We start from the raw sequence: 21,231 nt of genomic DNA, 5'->3' as shown, positions 1-21,231 counted from the left end.
TGCATATGACAGGTGGATCCCTAATGTACTCACCAAAGAAGGTGTGTCATATCATCGTGGCCTGCTGTATGCTTCACAATCTTGCATTGCGACGCCAGGTGCCTTTCCTGCAGGAGGATGGTCCAGATGGTGGTGTTGTAGCAGCTGTGGAGCCTGTGGAGAGTGAAGAGGAGGAAGACGACGGGGACGACACGGACAACAGGGACACAGTTATACAACAGTATTTTCAGTAGCACACAGGTAAGAATCACCCACGCCATTTTACATTTACTTCTGGCCTCCTGCATCTCTACTTTCTGTGTTTCCCCCCAGTTCCTTTTAACTGATTTTTGACTTTCCCTTCCCTTTTCAGAGCTGTATGACCCACAGCGTGACTTCTGCTTTGTTTGCCCATGGACTAATGCTTATTGACATTGGTATGTTGTCATCACAATGTAACTGAACATTATTGCACCGTTATGTGTAATACATTTGCTAAGAATACAAGCAGACTCCTGATTTTTGAAGTGCAATTGGTGATTTATTTTAAGTGCTGCATATATGTCCATGATAGTAAAACGGTGATGGGTGGACGTGGAGTAATGTCCATGGCAGAGTCCAGTTCTCAGTCTCACAGGTGCATTGTCCATATGCTTGTGGAAGGATGGAGCAGGGGCTGTTTAAGGTTTGACAGGGTGACAATGTGGGACAGTGGGATGACATCAGGGGGTATCTTATGCTGGCGGGGGTCTTGGCATCCTACTCTGTCTTCTTGTGTGATCTCAGGTTCCGCTTGCGGGGTGGTTGATCTTCAGCAGGAGGTGGGTTTCTGGTGGCCTGTCGTTGTGTGGGGGCCTCCTGTCCACTAGCGCCGGCGGAGGTGGTAGGCTGTTCGTGGTCCGGGCTAGTGACAGGGGCCCTTTGGGGTGCCACATGGTCCCGCAATGTGGTGACTATCTGGTTGAGGGCCAGGACGATGGTCCCCATTGCGGAACCGATGTTCCTGAGTTCGTCTCTGAACCCCATTTACCGTTCCTCCTGCTGTGCCTGGATCTCCTGGAACCTGGCCAGTACCGTTGCCATCGTCTCCTGGGAGTGGTGGTATGCTCCCATGATGGTGGTGAGGGCCTCTTGAGAGTGGGTTCCCTGGGCCGGTCCCCCCCTCTCACACAGCAGCCCTCCCAGTTCCCCTGTTTCCCCGGGCCTCTGTCCCCTGGACGGTGTGCCCACTACCACTGCCCCCAGGTCCCTGTTGTTGTTGGGGTGGTGGGTCAGCCTGGGTGCCCTGTAGTGGCGGACACACCGCTGATTGACGCATCCTGGAGACAGAGGCATGGGCCCGCTGGGTGGGAGCTGTGCTGGTATTCCCAGAGGGGGTTGGGTCTGCTGTGGCCTGTGTCTGTGTGTGGGGAACCGACTGTCCAGAGGTCCCCGATGGTCCGGGCTGGTCATCAGGTTCTAGGTCGACAGAGCTGCTGTCATCACTGGGGGCCTGTTCTGGGGGTGGGATGGACAAATCTGGACCCTCCTGGCCAGTGTGTTGGCGTTCGGGCCCTGCAGGGGTAAAAGAGTATGGTTATTGCTTCTGTGTGTGCCATGGCGTGCGATTTGTGGGTGCCCTTGTCCCCCAGTGCTGGCATTCCCTTGTGGGAGGAGTTGTGAGGGTGGTTTGTGGGGGGGGATGGGTATGTGCAGTGGTCATGCTTAGGTGATGGGTGTCCATGGTTTGTGTTGGCATTCAGGGATTGGTGTTGTGTTGGGTGGGTTGTGCTGGTGAGACATTGGCAGGGAGGATGTGTGCTGGCGGGTTGGGGGTGAGGGTGGGGGTGTGGGTTGGCATGCTGGTGGTTGGGGGGGGTGAAGTAGTTGAGATTAGACTTACCAGAGTCCATTCCTCCGCCTACTCCAGTGAGGCCCTCAGGATGCAGGATGTTCAAGACCTCTTGCTCCCATGCTGTGAATTCGGGTGGAGTGGGTGGGGGTCCGCCGCCAGTCTTCTGCACAGCGATGTTGTGTCTTGACACCATCGACCGCACCTTCCCCCGTAGGTCGTTCCAGCGCTTTCGGATGTCTTCCCGATTTCTGTCCCACAGCGTTGACCCTGTCGACGATCCTTTGCCATAGCTCCGCCTTCCTGGCTATTGTGGTGTGCTGCACCTGTGTGCCGAAGAGCTGGGGCTCTACCCTAATTATTTCCTCCACCATGACCCTAAGTTCTTGGTCCGAAAACCTGGGGTGTTTTTTGGGGTGCCATGGGGTGGTGTGGATGAGGTGTGGGGTGGTGTTTGTGGTGATGTGAGTGGTGGTGTGTGGTGATGATGTTGGGTTCCTGTGTGTGTTGTGGTTTGCGTTCCCTGTGCTCTCTCTCTGTGTATTGCGCCTTGTCTCTGAATTTCGATTTGGGGGGGTTTGTGGGTGATGTGGGTGATGTGGGTGATGTGGGTGTGTGTTTTATATGGTGATGGGTGTGTGGGAGTGGTGTGTGTATGTGTCTCAGGTGTGTGTATTTTGAATTGTCCAATGAGGCCGTGTTTTGTATGGGTGTGTGTATTTTGAGCGCAGCGGTGTGTACCGCCAATGGAATACCGCGGTTGAAAGACCGCCGCGTGGATTCGTGGGTCGTAATGGCATGGGCGTGTTTGTGTTGGCGTGACGGTGGAGGTTTGGTCATCTCCAGTTTATCGCTGACCGCTGATGAGGCGGCCTTCCGTGGATGTCGGGTTTTTGGCGGTTTGGCTGTTGTGGGTCAGAGTGACCGTGGCGGTTTACCGCGGCCGCGGCGGTAGAATGGCGGTCTTCTGACCGGCGGTAAGAGCCTTTTCCCGCCGAGGTCAGAATGACCCCCTATATGTTTATATATATATCTTTAAATATCGTTGATATATTTTTAAATAATCTTATTTTTAATGTATATATTTATTTATTTATATAAATTACAAATATTATTATATCATTTATATATAAATATTATTATATATTATTATTTTACTTCATTTAATAAGTATATGGTTATATATATCTTTAAATATTATTTACATTTTTTAAATATCATTTTTATTTTTATTTTATATATTTATTTATTTATTATTTAATTTTTGTTCCACTTTTTTCGCAATTAGTGTAAAATAACATATGTTTTCGATATTTTTGTACTTACCTTTGTATGTATAGTATAACAATACTTTTGTGGTGGATATTTTGGACACAGTATTTTGGTAGCATGATATTTATTGTTTCAATACTATGCCAGTGAACTGCAGGCGCTGCCAACTCAAATCTGCATTTGTTTCAGACATTACTCTAAATGTGTACACTATAGTCTTATTGACTTTGGCAGCAGAGGGCCTCATTACAACTTTAGTGTTTGGAATACTACAACCGCCAAAGCTGCAGGAAGGAGGCAGCTGCCATTCCGGCCGGCTACCTCCCCTCAGACCTATTACAATGTTCCTGCTAGGCTGACTGGTCAGAACATCTTATTACGATGTTCCTGCAAGCCAGACCTGCTAAACAGGATCCCAGTGATTGTGCTCTCTCCCTCTAAATTTGGTTGTTTAGGACTTTGCACACCCCACAACTGGCATACTCGTGCCCCTATTTAAGTCCTTAGTATATGGTACTTAGGAACCCAGGCCATTGGGGCACCAGCAGTTCCCCATGGGCTGCAGCATGGATTATGCCACCCATCGGAGCCCATGCAAAATATGTCTGCAGCCCTGCCATTGCAGCCTGTACAAAAAGGTGCATGTAGCATTTTACCACAGGTCACTGCACCAGGTCACAGCAAGTCACGCCTATGGCAGGCCATCCTAGCCTAGAGGGCAGGGTGCAGTTACCTGTGTGTGAGGGCACTTCTGCATGAGCAGAGGTGCCCCCACGAACTCCAGCTCCATTTTCCTGGACTTGGTGAGTGCGGGGATGCCATTTTACACGTGTACTGGACACAGGTCACTACCTATGTCCAGCTACACAATGGTAACTCCAAATCTGGGCATGTTTGGTATCAAACATGTCAGAATCATACCCCAGTACTGTTGCCAGTATTGGTTGTATGATTCCATGCACTTTGGAGGCTCCTTAGAGGACCCCCAATACTGCTCCTAACAGCCTTCTGTGCTGCCACCCCACAGACATGGTTCTGCCCTCCTGCTGTGTGACAAGCTCATCAGGGGAAGGGAGAACAAATGATTTCCTGTGGGAGAGGGAGGAAGCATCCTCTCCCACTGGAAATAGGTGTTACATGACTTGGGAGGGGTAGCCTCCCAAAGCCATTGATATGCTTTGAAGGGCACATTTGGTGCTCTTCTTGCATAAACTGGTTTGCAACAGTCCAGGGACCCCCGGTCCCTGCTATGGTGCGAAACTGGACAAAGGAAAGGGGAGTGACCACTCCAATGTCCATCAACGCTCCAGGACTGGTGCCCAGAGCTCCTCCAGGTGGCCACTTGATTCTGTCATCTTGAATCTAAGATCGGCAGAGGCCCTGGGGAGCATCTGAGTTGCCAGGTCAGGTAGGTAAAGTTACAGCCTCCTCCTGATAGGCGGTCACCCTGCACTGACAACCACCTGCATGGATCTGCTCTCCTCCAGAAGTGCATTGATCCTGCATCACAGGTGGTGGTCTGGAGTAGTCCATTTCATCCTCTCTACCAGCTGTCCAACTTGGGAGATGGTAAGCCCTTGTCTCTCCCTGCAGGACAGTAATCCTGTGCACCGCGACCCTTGAAGCTACTGAGGCTTATTTGCTCCTGCTCCAAGGGATCTTCAGGAGTCATGGGGCCCCAGCCTCCCGCACTTTTTCCTGCCAAGCACAGCCTCCTCTTTGCTGCTTCAGCGACGTGGAACTCCTCTTCATGTGTGAGTGGGACTCACTGCAACTTGCTGTGCCTGCTTCCAGTGGGTTGCTGTGGGGGCTGCCTCTTCTTCTGGTGACTCTTCCAACTGCTGCGGGTCCCCCTGGACTCCCCTCCTTGGGTCGAGTCCCCTGGGCCTTGATGGTCCTCTTCAGCCTTGCAACTCGTCTTCCTCTTCTTTTGCTTTTGCCAAGGCATGTTGGTGGTCTTCCTGTCCCACTGACCCACTGCAACCTGACAGCTGGCAAGGAACATCACCTGCATCTCTTCAGGGACTCCTCTTCTGCTCCTGTGCTGCACAGCTGGTCTTCTTCATCCCCTGTCGACCTGGTCCTGCCTCCACAGAAGGGTGGGTAGTGGATTCTGCCACAACTGACACTCCACCACAAACTGGACTTGGTCCCCTCCCTTTGCAGGTCCTCTTCTGCCAGAATCCACCTTTGGATTCTTCCAGTTTTTGAGGAAAACTAGGTACTTACTTCTGCTTTCCTGGTCGCTGGGGGTCACACTGGTACTCACCTCTGGGGTTCCTACTTCCTCCCTCTACTGTCTAACGATTCAACATCCTTGCGTGGGGGACTGTAGTATATGGTTCGGCCCTCCCCTAGGGCCCTCACTATTTTCTATTACTTTTGCCAATTCTTATTGCTTGTTATGTTCTTTACTGATTGCTAATGTGATTATAAGAGTGGGTTTACTTACTTCCATTTGGGGGGACTGCCTATTATTATTCTAGTATTTGTGTTACCTTAATAAAGTACCTTTATTTTTATAACACTGTGTGGTTCTTTCTTATGTGAAAGTGCTGTGTGACTATAATGGTAATGCATAAGCTTTGCATGGCTCTTAGATACGTCTTGGCTGCTCATCTACAGCTACCTCTAGAGAGCCCTGACTTCCTAGACACTGCCTACACTTCACTAATAGGGGATACCTGGACCTGGTATAAGGTTATAAAACCACAGGTGTTCACCACAAACCAGATCAGCTTCCTACAAACAGCACCCTCGGACTGTCATTCTGAGGGTGCTGGGAAGTGGGGCCCCTTAGTTGCCCATGCCTGGTCATGGGCAGTGCAGTGCCCCCTCCTGTGACTCCCTGCACTTCGTTTCCACCAGCCTTTCCATGGTGGTGTCCAAATCATGGAAAGGCTGGCAGAAACAGGATTTGTGATCAGCGCCGCCGTGGCTGACCACATGACCGCCTGAAGTACAATGGTCTGACCATCACCGCAGGGCTGGCGGTCTCAAGATCGCCAGCCTCGTAATGAGGTCCAGAGTGTCAAATAGGGGTCAGTTTGAAAGCTCTCATCTGTAGGAGGGTCGTAATGGTTAGGCCCTCCCATGGTAGGATGAGAACTGTAGCCGACAATATTGTCACTCAGCAACTCATCAGCATATCCTATGGAGTATGTCTCAGCATTCTCCTTTTATATTCAATCTCAGCTTGTGTCAGAATTAGTCATTTTTACCCAAAGCTAAAAAAGGGAGAAATAACGCTTGGATTTAGGCACTTTTGTCTGTTTTGTTAGGGCTTTTACCTCTCACACCATTACCTGCATGGACAATAACAACCAAGTCCGACCCGGATGTTCTTGCCTAATCAAACACGAGAGTTGGTGCAGTATGCTCTCAACTCCTATTGGATTCTACTGCACAAAGGGGTGGCTATTCATTTGTCTTCATCTAAGCACTAGCGCATGACTAGTGGACAACCGTATTAAGGCATCAGAGGAACATTACACAAGGATCAGCAAGCTGTATCTAGCAACATGCACCACCCTAGACTTGCGCAGTGCATTACATTCTGAAATACACATTTGCGTTGGACTGGTCGGGCCACCTTAAAAAAGTGATAGTTCCACCTGGAACACTGTGCGTGATGAGGGTGACACAGACCTATTCTCTGGAGACAGAGACTCATGCCCTTAATTATTAGGGCTGTCATCAGAAACTTTACCCGTCCTTGAAGGGAACCCACACCACGGATGAGACTGCAGTTGTGTTGTCACAAATCAAGGTGACACAGCTATGTTGCCTTTATGTGCATCTAGAAAAATCCCAGCTGCTGATATCTCAAGGTCTCCTATCTTTTTTTACTTGCCAAATGTGCATCTAGAGTGACTTACAATATGCCCTGACCCCAAAGTGGGGTGGCTTACCCTGTTGCGTCCTTTCTAATGGGGTACACGCAGGAAAACCTGCATATTCCGGCATTTGCAAGTAAAGTACCACCTTATTTATGCAGGAGGTCCCCTAACGCAAATGATAGACACTTGATAGCATTCTTAGGATTACTAAAGAAGCAACATGGCCCTTTTTTAATATAACAATTCGTTTGTTTAGAGTACCACACGTTGTTTGTTACCCGCCTGTGGTGCCTCCTCTCAATTTCTGCAGGTCATGTGACTTCTTTGAAGGATCTGAAAAGGTCTAACCTACTTAAATGGCAATATTTCCATTTCAGCCTATTAAAATCTTAATTTATCATTTCTCAGTAACTTAAGTTCTTTTATCGACTACATTGAGCTCCAGTGTTTTTCACGTCCGCCACGGAATTTTGCGAAGACCGCATCATTCCAGGGCTATAACAAGAAAGATATAAGTGTATTATTGAAACAGGAGCAAGTAATTTAAGAGAAAAGGGCATATTTCATTATTTCATGCAAAATTTCTACAGCATTATTATTACAATGTGACTTTTTATGAAGAAGGTCCTTAATGTATTTTAAGCTGAAGTAATGTTGTTAACCTGTACCTTTTTAAAGGACACATGGGCGAGGGACAATTGCTTCAGAGCCTCTTTCTGGTGAATGTTTAATCAATTTCCCGGAAGAATACATGCCATTAAACTCATTAATAATGCTAGATATTGAAAGTCTCAGTTCAGTACCTCTGGCCAAATAATGCGTTCAATGACTGCCAACAGTTAGCTAAAGTTTCCCATCCGATAAATTGTAAAAGCTTAGAATTGTGAATTTCCTTAAAATCTCAACCCAACACCACCACTTCCCTAGTTTTTCAAAAGTGACTGTCAGGCTAGGTGGTGAATTAATAAAGAGTGTGCATTTAGAAGTTTAATGTTAATAAGTATACAAATTTATGACTATGAAAATGAACCATTCTGTGTTAGTCTGCTTGAGATGTCACAAGAACATCCCCAAAGGTTGCACTTATGCACCTCTTACAGTGGATTCTGGTAAAACAGAGAGTGACTTCTAAATTTCTCTGTATATAGCATCTGGCAGTCATTTTTCTTTTAGAGCAAATTCCTTCTTTGAGAACCGGGTGGGTTCTCAGACCCTCGACCATTATTTTTCTGGGTGCTCCACCGTTTTGTTGCTGATAATATGGCAGTCAAGATTTCTATGTGTTTTTCTGCTCCAATCTATAACTCTAGAGACTTCTGTGAGAATAGAAAATGACCATCTCAAACTAAACAAGCCTCTGCAGATCTGATCGATTAAAGTTACATAGCAACCAATTGCAGAATCCCTCCATCCTTAGACTCCATAGCGCCAAGGTACCTACACTCTTTAAACACGTGTTTTAGAGATGAGAATTCCATAGCATAAAAAGAATCACCCACACCTTACTTTGACGGTCCAGCATCAAGAAAAGTATGCCATGTCTCAGTCATATGTTAACAGGCACAAATAAATGAGGAACACAAGTTGAGCGTTTGTCACAATACTCTAGAGTTGATCACTGGCATGTTGGAACTTCATGACAGGGTTTCCTACAGTGGCAGCGGAGTGCATTTTCACTGGACTTCTCAAGACTTTCTTCACCTTAAAAACTGATTGGAAAAGTACTCATATCAATTTCTTCAGACTGATTTTATTCCATTTGGCAAGTAGGCTAACACTATTCACCTTACCTAAAGACATACTATTAAAATAGGAAACCAAACTTTTTATATCAGACAAAGGGATATGGTAGATTAGGGCAAATGCAACTTCTGAGACCAACCTAAAAGTCTGGTAAGTTTGTGATTCATTTTGGTTAAGATATTACTGGCGCTCAAAGACCCGAAGTGGAGAAAATGTGAGAGCTGTGGCCAAGAAGTGCTTCCCAAGGTCTGATGCATCTGTTGAGGGGTGTAAGCTAGTGCCAAAATAAGCATGCATGATGACACTAAAATAAAAGGCATCAATGTCAAGTAATTTTTGGGGATAAGTTTAGCACCTGGCCCTGGGAGATAAACATTTTCTAAGTCCCATGTTTTCTGTAGCATTACACCAAAATTAAAATTATCCAAATCTTCAGCACCGATTCTTGAGCTCCAAGATGCCCTTGAGGAAGCCACTGCTCTGTGGTGCCGTGCTTTACCAATCCCAGATTTACCAGCTGCAGACAGCACATTGTTTTAAGAAATGGATGCACAGCTCTGTCCTACAATTCCGTGAAGGTGCAGGGCTATTTTGTGATATCACCTCTGGTGTATTACCTGGAATCTCTAACACATCAAAACCTGGGACCCCTTTATGAGTTTAGTGGTCGGACCACCACACCACCATGTTGGCAGTCCCAAAAAGATTGCCATGTTGGCGGTCTTTTAGACCGCCCTATTACGAGTTACACAGGCAGGACTGCCGACCGTCAACCAAAAAATAGGAAATAGAGGGGTCCAACCTTCAGTGCCAACAGCACCGCGACCAGCCACTGACTGTATTACAAGCACACAATCGCCATGGCAAACCCACATCGTGGTCAGCCAATGGCGGTCTGAATCATGGCAGTCCACAGTCACCAAAGTAATACACAAATGCACATTGGATGAATTTGAAAACAACACAGCTGACACACATTGCCACACTGGACAAACCTGCAAAGGGCACTATAAAACACATCCCTTTACAGACCACAATCCTTGCATTTACACTGCAACACACAGAAGCCAGAATGCAAAACCCCATAGGCCCTGTTTCTCTAACTCCAACCACAAAAACTATGTTCACTTACCCAAATCTATCTATTTATGAACTCTCAATTCAAGTTTACTTACTTGGGAGGATACCATTTGTCAAGTGTGTGTAGTATAGAGAGTTACCTGACTGCAACTCCCATGAGGCACTGTTACAGTAACTCTAAACACCAGACCAGTGGTCACTTGTCCAAATACGCTTTCCTGCTAACTCTCACTCCGGAGTGTATGCAGTATGCACCACGTGTGGGAGGAGCAAGAGTTCAGCAAGTCGGGTGAGTGAGTGGAGTCAGAGGTCGGTGGAGGAGAGTCACGGGGCAGCGTGCTGAGTTTAGCAAGTTGCATTGTTGCGGACAGGGATTTCTCCCTTTCTCCTTTCTTTGCCTTTCTCCGTCCTTCAGCTGCTGGAACTGTCATCCCGGCTCGAGCTACTTCACCTTACTAGTGCCTGTGCTGTCTGCTCCATCCCTGGCCCCCTGGCACTGGCCCTTTTGACTTGGCACTTTGGCTATTGGCTGCTAGCACCGTCAGTCCTGCCTGTCCTACCAGCACCATTGTACTTTGGCATTTGAGCTATTACCATCATCAGAGCTTTCAGTGGCATCAGGTAACTGCCACTCCCCCTTGAAGCATAGAAGGGGTATTGTTAAGGGGAGTGTCTACCGGGAAGCGTGGGGCAGCATCATCTGGGGTTCTTGGGCCCCAATCCCTGCATCAGTGGATCAGTAGCCCAGCCAAGAGCAGGATCAGGCGGAACAAGGGGCACAAGAGGACAGGATAGCTGCAGGTGTTTATTTAATTGAGTGGAGGCACAAGTTTGGGGGTGAGCGCAAACCAAGGCAAAGCCATAGGGCACCACCATGACCCCGATTGGCATGGAGACGGCCGGCATTAGCTCGATGCGGCTTGCGCTGTTGGCGTCTGTGTCAAGCAAAGTGCTGCTCATAACCACACCTTAAAAATATGCGGCCTTTAACCTGCTGCCCCACAATCCTTCCTAATAGTAGGCTGCAGTCATAGAGCCGGATAGTCTTCAAGCCCACAGGAGATAGCATGCTTGTGTCCTTGCTCCAGTGCTGTGGGAGTGCTTGTTGGGGGAAGGTGAGGTGGTGCTACAGTTTCAGGTACCAGGTCACTACCAAGGAGCCACGAGATCAGGCATAACTAGGAAAGAGCCATTGTTGGCCCAGCGAAGTAGGAAGAAAAGAAGGGCTGTGTTAAGCTTCCTCGTAAACCTTGGGAGCCCTGCACCCCAACTGCAAGGCCCAAGCATCAATCCTTTCATCACCATCCTCCTTGCAGATGTAATTTATTAAATCGAAAAGCATGGAACCGGTGACAACACCCTGGCACCCACCACACTGCAAAACAGCAACATAGCAGAACCCCTAGGTCCTCGTAGGACTACATTGTGGGACTTCTTTAAAAAGACACCTGTCACTGATACGGCTGGCAACACTTTACCTGCAGTGACAAAAAAAGATAATGTTTCTTTCAAGCACCCCACTCCATAGCAGGCAGTGGGGAGACCCTCATTATTCACATTTCACGCTATGATACATACGCCCCTACCACTGTGGGGTGAGTTTGTTCCTATCAGCAGCCCACTGGAGGAGATTGAGGTAGCAAACATAAAACTTCCAGTAAAGAAAGAAGCATCTCTGGCAACATTGGTTCCCAATCAACAGCCAGATCTGCAGCACACTTCTCGGGTGAATTTGTCCAATCATAACTTCTCACCAATGAATATATCAAGTGATACTTTGCCAACTCTGACGGATGGAAAGTTTCCACTTAAGGAACTGCAGTGCCACAAAGAGCAAGGCACCCATGGCGGGAGCAGGACAATTTTAGTTATTGATAACATCCCTAGCCTATCTGCTGCTCAATGGACCCGACCACCGACTGGAGACGTAATACTACTTTCACCTATGAAATCTATACTTCTGGGCAGCAGAAACATTTGTGTTAACGAACCTGAAGGAACGGGTCCAAATGATCAATTGTCCTTCTTCTGCAAGGATCCCATTAGATGCTCAGGCCAGCAAGATAGTCCTTCCTACACAATAACAGACCCACGGCACAATTTGGCTTCAACTCCTTCAAACCCTGCAATCTACGGTCTCAGCTTTAAACTATCACTGAAATAAATTAGACGTGCAAGTAGATCTCCTAAATTCATTGTCCGCCTTTACGGCCGGAATCGAAAGCAAATTGGATAACTTAAATAAGCTGAGTATGAGAGCACAATCCAACACAGATCTGGTGCAATCAGTGTGCTTCTGCTCCCCAATAATTGTAAGTTTATCCACGCTTCCAACATTTCTCAATACAGTACTGACTGAAATCAAGACACCACATAGGGGTCCAGGTCTAAACCAACAAGTGACGGGTGCAGCTATTCAACGGGCCCCTAAGGCACAAGAAGTCTCTAATTCAATCTCCAATCTAGGAAAAGAAGTCCATTGATAAATGCGCAGTATTCCCGGTAACTGATGATATTATGGCCCCAGGGGCCGGTCCCACAGGGCCAGGGTCTTGGAGTGATCTGCTGCCCCTCAGAGATCTGACTGTGCTCAGTTTTGGCCATTGACAGTATTAACCTCTGTAGTGGAGACCTCTCCATTAGGGAGCAAGTCTCTTGCCGGTGAGATACCCATAGCAAGCCCCTCACCTCTGAGACTCACTAGTAAGAGGGGAAAAAAAGGCTTCGGAAGCAGCCGAACTATGTAAGCAATTTCTCCATTTTTGCAACCCGTAACCAGCTCCCAATCTCAGCAAGTAAAGGTCTCTATCCGGCCCTCCCAACTGGGGCAGACTGTAGCCCCTCGCAGCCATCCCCTCCAATAAAATCGGATTAAGATTTTGCAAGATAGCTTCCTGACCCTAAGCAATCTGAAAACCCCCAAGCGGGTGCGCCTAGCCACTTGCTCAGTTACACAGGTGTTCACATTGAAGCCAAGACACAGTACTCTGTTATCATGGAGTGGAGTAGTGAAGAGCTGTCTCAACTCAAGGTGTAGGTAGGGGTGCTGTACCAACCAAGTCTGTTCAGGGAGACCAGGATTCAGCTGACCACTTGTGATGTCCACTCCAATCAATCTGACTCTATCAAAATTGTCAGTGAGGCACAACTCGATCTCTGATGGACACCATTGGTGTGACAATAACAAAGGACCAGGTATCTCTGTCCCCGCAAGTAGAGGGAAGCATAAAACAGTGAATCAGCAGCATGGCTTCCAGGATGTACGCCACCAAGGTACAATAGTGTACTCATATAGGGCTGAGCAGTCATCTTGCAGGATTAGGAGATCAAGCCAAGGTCCCAATTACGAGAAGGCCCTTCCAAATTTAAACAGTGGGTTGTTGGTTAACCCTGAGTATCACTCGCAAGGCCCCCATGATATATAAAATAGGGGGAATATTCTCAGGCTGTTAAAGTTTATCCCGGATCTTAGCAGTTTGGAATTAAGTGACATTATGGCAATTGAGTTTCTTCCCCCTAAAGGTTATCCATACTCGGAATCCACACTAGCAACATTTGCCTCAACAACCTTTCCAGACGATATTATACAGATAAGAGTTATTCAATACATGGGGCATCCAGATTCATCCGTTTAGAATTAAAGGTTACCCCATAGCTCTAGCAAAACCACCAGCTCAGCTAGAACCCGGAAGAAGGAAGCCATTATCGATCTTAAAAAATGTTTGGGGTTGCGTCCCCCCTAGTATAGTGAACAAAGGGTACAAATCTTCAATACCGTAGGGGGAGATTGGGCCTGGTTGCCGGAGGTGCTATCCAATAGAAGCTCAGACGTAATCAATCCTTATGTATCTACCTTCTCTAAAGCGCTATCACTTTCCTTATGTTCCTGGAACATTGATGGTCTTACACAGAAACTCTAGCTGCCAGATGTCGCTGTGATTTTAAAGTTTCATGAAATTAAAGCCCTGCAGAAGACCTGGGCTGAAACAAGTCACCCAATAAAAGGCTACATCGCGTACGGCATCCCAGCTTCCAGGAAGCACAAGTATGGTAGATTTAAAGGTGGGCTATCTATGTATACTTCATTCAAGATAAAATGGAGTGCTGATGCTGGTGTTCGAGGAGAATTGGCAGCCAGGTATCAAGGTCATCAATTTGAGATCTCAGTAAATTATTTTATTGATTAATGTATACATCAGCCTCATTGTAAAGGAGAAAAGGTTAAAACTTAGGCCCTCATTACGACCCTGGCGGTTGGTGATAAAGCGGCGGTAATACCGTCAACAGGCCGGCAGTAATAAATATGAAATTATGACCACAGCGGAAACCGCTCATACAGACAGCCACTTTAATACACCGACCGCCAGGGCGAAACCAACAGGCACCATGGCGGTAACCGCCTTCAGCCAGGTGGAAGACAATGTTCCGCCCACTGTATTATGACACACCAATCCACCACTTTTTCTGGGGCGGTGCCAACAACATCAAAAGCCTGGCGGAAAGACATTTCAGAAGATAAAGGACTCACCTGTGGAGACTCAGGGAACAACCACGCCGCCATGGAGCCCGAGTTGCATGTGTTCCCCATGATCTTCCACTTTTTGCTCCATTACTAACACCAACTCCGGGAGAAGACGACCACGGTGAGTACTGCCACCTAGCACACAGTGGAGGGGGAGGAAAAACAGAGTGACACACACATGCTACACCCGCACCCCGAACACCATACACATAACCAGATGCAGTAACATTACATAAACACCCCGTACTCCTCAGGAATAATGCAAGGACAAAAGGAATTGATCAAAGTGAGTGTAATAAGATAAAACAGTATAAATACATGCATCAAAATCAAAAAGTATATACATATTTCCAAATGTTGGGACACTGCCCAGTCCTTGAGGTACGTGGGCCATAGGGCTACATCACATAGTCCAAGGCCCCACCTTACTTCTGCAACAACATGGAGAGAACACTGCAGGGGGAGCAGGTCGAAAATAGACAGGCCCTTCAGGGGGACTGGGAATGGGGGGGCACCTCAGCCGGATGATGGTACAACGCCATTGGTCCTGGAGGGGGCAACATGCCCTGTGCTTGGTCCTGAGGAGTGCAAGGCCACAGTCTCTCAAGTGGATGGCTTCTTCTACTGGTTCTGGAGGGGGCATTGTGCCCAGTGAGCTTCATCCTGTGGAGGATGGGGTGAGTGGATGGCTTCTCCACTGGTTCTGGAGGGGGCATTGTGCCCAGTGAGCTTCATCCTGTGGACGATGGGGTGAGTGGATGTCTTCTTCCAGTGGTTCTGGAGGGGGCATTGTGCCCAGTAATGCAGACCTTGGGGAGTGCAAGGTCACAGTCTCTCACTTTCGTGTCAGACCCACAGGATTTGCTGGGGCTAGGCCGCACAACAGCCTGTGGAGACAGGACTACACACTGTCCGCCGGCGGTGAGAGCTGCTCAGTGGTGGTAGTGGTGTTGCTGGTGGCAGTGCTGGCAGTGGAGGGAGAGGCTCCAAACTCTTCCCCAATGCAGCATCGGACGGCTACGCACCGGGGCTGCTGCTGCTGGCATTGGTGCTGGTGGCGGTGCTGGTGGTGGTGCAGGTGGCAGTGTTGGTGGCAGTGCCGGAAGTGGTGGGGGGAGGCTCTAGCCCTTCCCCTGCAGCCTCGGTCAGCTGCCCAGTGGGGCTGGTGCTGCTGGCAGTGGTGCTGGTGGTGGTGCAGGTAGCAGTGCTGGTGGCGGTGCTGGAAGTGGTGGGGGGAGGCTCCAGTCCTCCCCTGCAGCCCTGGACGGCTGCCCACTGGGGCTGCTGCTGCTGGCAGTGGTGCTGGTGGCAGTGCTGGTGGCGGTGCTGGCAGTGGTGGGGGGATAATCCAGCACTTCCCCTGCAGCCTCAGATGGCTGAACCACCATGGTTGGTGTTGTGGCCTCTGACCGAGTCCCAACACCAGGCCTCTTGTCCTTTCTGCCTGCTGGTGCAGGCCCCTTGCCCTTCCTTTCAGCAGCTGGGGGTGCCTCCTTGCCCTTCCTTGCAGCAGCTGGGGGTGCCTCCTTGCCCTTCTTTGCAGCAGCTGGGGGTGCTTCCTTGCCCTTCCTTTTAGCAGCTGGGGGTGCTTCCTTGCCCTTCCTTTTAGCAGCTGGGGGTGCCTCCTTGCAGCACATGGTGCAGGCACCCTTTCAGTGTGGCTGGCTGGTGCCCAGAATCCTCTCCCACCTGGAGTAGCTGTGGACACTACTGTGCCCGTGGACTGGGTGGCTGAGGTGCTTGCCTGGGTTTTGTCCGCCCTGATGTAAGAGACGGGGGTGGAGGGGCAGGGAAGAGGTCAATGGTGGAGAGGAAAAGCTTCTTAGGGACATTGGGGCAGGAAGAGGGAGAAGGTTTGGGAGTGGAGGAAGAGGGAGTGGTTGTAGGAGGTGTCAGTCTGCTGTGTTTGGGTGCAGAAGCATGGGCTGGATGCTGTTGTGAGGTGGATGGCTGTTGGGTGTCTGAGTGCTTGCTTTTGTGTACTTTCGGAGGAGGGGGCACAGACACAGTGCGAGAGGACACAGGGGACGTGTGCATGGATGTGGGGGTGGTGACTGCCAGTGAGGGGCGTGTACTGTTAGGTGTGCTGGTGATGGTGGTAGTGGATGAGGATGTAGTGCATGCAGGTGTGAGTGGAGATGCAACTGGAAGGGAGGTGGACGAGGAGGGGGTCACAGTGGAGGCAGTGGATGTTGGTATGTCTGCTTCTAGATGGTGTTTGTGTGAGTGGCTGTGGGATGAAGTGTGGTGCTTGTGTTTGCCATGTCCACTCTTGTGTGTTGTCCTGGGTGCATGCTCATCTGACTGTGTGCTTGGGAGAGGTTGGGGTTGAGGGGAATGGGATTGGGTAGAGGAAGTTGGAGAGGGGAGGCTAGAAACAGGGACAATTGCTGCCACCAGAGAGGAGGCCAGAGCCTGGATTGATCTATGTTGGGCTGCCATGCCAGTGGGAATGCCCTCCAGGAATGCATTTGTTTGTTGCATTCAGGCTGCCAGCCCCTTGATGGCATTCACAATAGTTGACTGCCCAACAGAGATGGATCGCAGGAGGTCAATAGCCTCCTCATTCAGGGTCCACACCCCTCACCTGGATCCCACCCCACCAGGAGCAAGTTGCATTCTGGGGCACTGTACTCACCCCCTTGTGGCTACTGTGGTGCCCCCAAGCACCCATCCAGCTCTGGATAGGTCACCGGCAGTATGCGGGCCATCAGGGGGGTCAGGGTTTGATGGGTACCCCTTCCTTGTTGGGAGGCCATCCCCAGCTGGGCCTCTACAGTCTTCCATGCCCAGCATCTCAGGTCCTCCTACCGTTTCTGTCAGTGGGTGCTCCGCCTGGCGTAGACCTCCAGGGTCCACACATCCTTTGCGATGGGACGCCATACACCCTTCTTTTGATGGGCGCTGACCTGCAGAGAACTGGACAAGGGGAAAGGTATTAGTTTGACCGTCCTGCCTGTTACACTCATGGCCCACCATGCCCCTTACCATCCCCATTAGCACAGACATGGCCACCATACATGCAGCATGCTGCCCAGGGCCCATCTACCACACCCCCCCCTACATGAGGCCTTCTCACACAGCACTCAATGCATTCACGCCCCACGCATCGTACTCACGGTGTACTTACCTGTTGGTCTGGAGGCCCATACAGCATTCGATACTGGGTTAGGACCCCATCCACCAGTCTCTCCAACTCTGCCGAGGTGAAGGCAAGGGCCCTTTCCCCAGTCACACGAGCCCTGGTCAGTTCCAGACACAGGTCACAGCAGCACATGCAGTGTAGGTCCTCTCCTGTTGAAGGTCAGGTAGCAAGTGAGTTAACAGATAGAAAATGGCTCTGACATCTGCGGCGGTGCATACCATCACCACCGGTGTACATCACCATTGGCCACTGTACCCCATAGGGCCCAATATTATCCAATGAGGAGTTGCACAGCGGTTTTCAACCGCCTCCTGCAACGGCGCACAACGTCAGCGGAATTACCTCACTTCCATCTGTCCCTCCATACAGGACAGGCGGATGCCATTTCAGGGTGGGGGAGGACATGGATCCTAACTGTGCCACAGTACACAAATGCACCTTTTGGACATCTCCAACAAAATAACATTACAATCACCACATGCTTTGAACTGTAGTGTTTGGAATTAAGAGATAATGACCAGCTGCTCACCATTTTGCACCATAGATTGCAACTGCTGCAGATGAATAGGAGATGGAGACATACCCCCGTGTACAGGCCCCTGGTGGACTTGGCAACAATGGAGGACAGTCACATTTTCCTCACCTGTAGACTAGAAAGGGCCACAATTACAGAGCTGTGTGCCCAATTGGAGCCTGACCTAATCTCTGCCATCCGTCACCCCACCGGGATCCCCCCTCATGCGCAAGTCCTATCTGTGCTCCATTTCTTGCCAACTGGTTCTTTCCAAGTGACAGTGAACTTGGCAGCAGGAATGTCACAGCCAGTGTTCTCAATAGTGCTGACCAGAGTGTTGTCTGCCCTGATTAAACTCATGCCCGGCTACATCGTTTTCCCCCAGGTGGTGGATTTGACTACAGTGAACGCTGATTTCTATGCAATGGGACATATCTCCAACATTATTGGGGGCAATTGATGGAACACACATTGCATTTGTGTGTCCCCTGGTGAAATGAACAGGTGCTCAGATATCGAAAGAGCTTTCACTCCATGAATGTGAAGATGGTGTGCCTGGTGGACCAGTACATCTCCCACGACAATGCAAAATATCCTGGGTCTGTGCATGATGCCTTTATCCTGAAGAATGGCAGCATCCCAAATGTGAAGGCTCGACTCCAGAGGCACAGGGTGTGGCTAATAGGTGAGCCCTGGTTACCACCCATATATGTTGGTGCATGGGTATGGTGTGGGCCCTAAGGGTTAGTGTGTGGCTAACAGTTGTCCCTCGATATTTTCAGGTGACTCTGGTTACCCCAACCTCTCATGGCTACTGACCCCTGTGAGGAATCCCAGGACAAGGGCAGAGGAACGTTACAATGAGGCACATGGGCAAACACGAAGAATTCTAGAGAGGACCTTTGGCACAACCTTGCCTTGCGTCGCCAGGTGCCTTTTCTGCAGGAGGAGGAGGCTGGAGATGGGCGTGTGGCAGCAGTGAACCCTGTGGACAGTGAAGATGAGGAGGCAGAGGATGAGGATGAGGACAACAGAAGTGTAATAATTCGTCAATACATACAGGTAAAACAGTGTAAATTCACATTTAATTGACAGTTTTGTGTTTGACATTGTCATTGGCAGGCTGTTTTTCCCACTTCTATGGCCACTCACTGTACCCTTAGGCATCTCTACTTGCAGATATTTGTGCCCCACTATCACTCCTGGTGTGTTGATTGCAGTCAACTACAGGTCTTTCCTAAGTATACATTATTGTACAGTTGAATTGCAATGTTTAAACCTGGAAAAACGAATGCATACTTAAATCATTTGACATACTCCATACTTGTATTTTTTCAAAGAGTGTTTATTTAAGTGCTAAGAAGTAGAGGAATGGGTGGGGTTGATGATGGAAGAAAGTCCAGGATAGAGTCCAGTCTATTTGTATCACAGGTGCATTGTCCAAGGAGGCATCGGAAGGGGAGCAATGGCAGTTCAAGGTGGACAGGGTGACAGAGTGGGACACACAAGTGACAATCAGGAGAGTCTTATTTCCTGGGGGCAATAGTCTCTGGCTTCAGCCTGGATCGCAGGGAATATTTAGGGGGTGGTTCTCCTTCTGCAGGGGGAGGGATGCTGGTGGCCTGTTGTTCCTGTGGTGGGACCTCCTGTTCACCAGCGGCAGCGGAGGTGGAGGGTTGTTCATCAGTTTGGCTAGTGTCAGAGGCCCGGTGGTGTGCCACCGCCTCCCTCATACTGTTTGCCAGCACCCCTGCAATAGAGACCAGGGTGGTGTTGATGCCCTTCAAGTCCTCCCTGGTCCCCAGGTACTGTCCCTCCTGCAACCGCATGTTCTCCTGCAACTTGTCCAGAATCTGGCCCAGCGTATCCTGGAAATGTTGGTATGCTCCCAGGATCACAGTGAGTGCCTCCTGGAGAGTCAGTTCCTCTCCATGTCGCACAGCAGTCCTCCCACTTTCCCTGTTGTCCTGTTCCTCTGTCCCCTGAACCGTGTGCCCCCTGCCACTGACCCCAGGTCCCTGATCGCCCTGTGTTTGTGGGGTGACCTGGTATCCCTGTAGTGGTGGACACACTGCTGATTGACGTGTCCTGGGCACAGAGGTATGGGCCCACTGGGTGGGTGCCTTGGTGGTGTTTCCTGAGTGGGGAGGCTCTGTGGTGGTGTGTGACTGTGCCTGGGTAACCGACTGTCCGGAGATCCCTGATGGGCCAGGTTGGTCATCCAGATCCAGGTGACCAGAGCTGCTGTCATTAATGTGGGCCTCTTCTGGGGGGGGACTGGATGTTGCTGGTACCTCTTCTCCAGTGACATTGGCTGGGGTACCTGTGGGGATGTGAATGCAGTGTTATTGTTTCTGCATGTGACATATTGTGCATGGGTGTGTTGCCCTCTATGGTTGTTGTTGTTGTTGCCCTGGAAGATTTGCCTTTGTGTGAGTTGCTATTTGTTGGGCTAGGTGATTCTCTCCAGTGTGCATGCAGTAGTGATAGGTGTCCATGAAGGTCTGTGAGGGGTGTCCATGCATTGGTATTGCATGCAGGGCTTCGTATTGGGATGAGTGGGTTGTGATGGTGGAGTATGTGGGAGGTGGCGATGTGATGGGAGTCAGGGTAAGTGTGGGGGTTTGTGATGGCATGCAGGTAGGGGGGTGATAGAAATAGAGATTTGACTTACCAGAGACCAGTCCTCCTCCTATTCCTGCCAGGCCCTCAGGATGCATGATTGCCAAGACTTGCTCCTCCCATGTTGTTGTTTGTGGGGGAGGAGGACTGCCAGTCCTCTGTACAGCTAGTTGGTGTCTTGCTGCCACGGAACACACCTTCCCTTGTAGATCGTTCCACCTCTTCCTGATGTCATCCCTTGTTCTGGGGTGTTGTCTCACGGCATTGACCATGTCTACAATCCTCCGCCATAGCTCCATCTTCCTAGCAATGGATGTCTGCTGCACCTGTGGTCCAAATAGCTGTGGCTCTACCTGGATGATTTCCTCCACCATGACCCTTAGCTCCTCATCTGAGAACTTGGGGTGTCGTTGTGGTGCCATGGGTGTAGTGTGAGTGGTGTGGGTGAGTGTGTGTTGGCTGATGTGTTGGGGTGTGTGATGTAAGGTGCGTGGTGATCACGTGATGTTATGTGGCTCTGGTTGTGGGGTGCTCTTGCTGTATCTCTGTCTTGTGGCAATTATTTCTAGTCGTAAAGGGATGTGGCTGTTGTGGGTGTGTGTTTTATAGTAGTGTGGGTGTGGTGTGTGTATGGGTGTCAGGTGTGTGTAGTTTGAATTGTCCAATGTAGTGTAGTTTTTCTTG

Source organism: Pleurodeles waltl, chromosome 3_1 (genome assembly GCF_031143425.1).
Source record: "Pleurodeles waltl isolate 20211129_DDA chromosome 3_1, aPleWal1.hap1.20221129, whole genome shotgun sequence".
In the NCBI taxonomy this organism is placed as follows: Eukaryota; Metazoa; Chordata; class Amphibia; order Caudata; family Salamandridae; genus Pleurodeles; species Pleurodeles waltl.
This window is presented reverse-complemented; position numbering follows the sequence as displayed.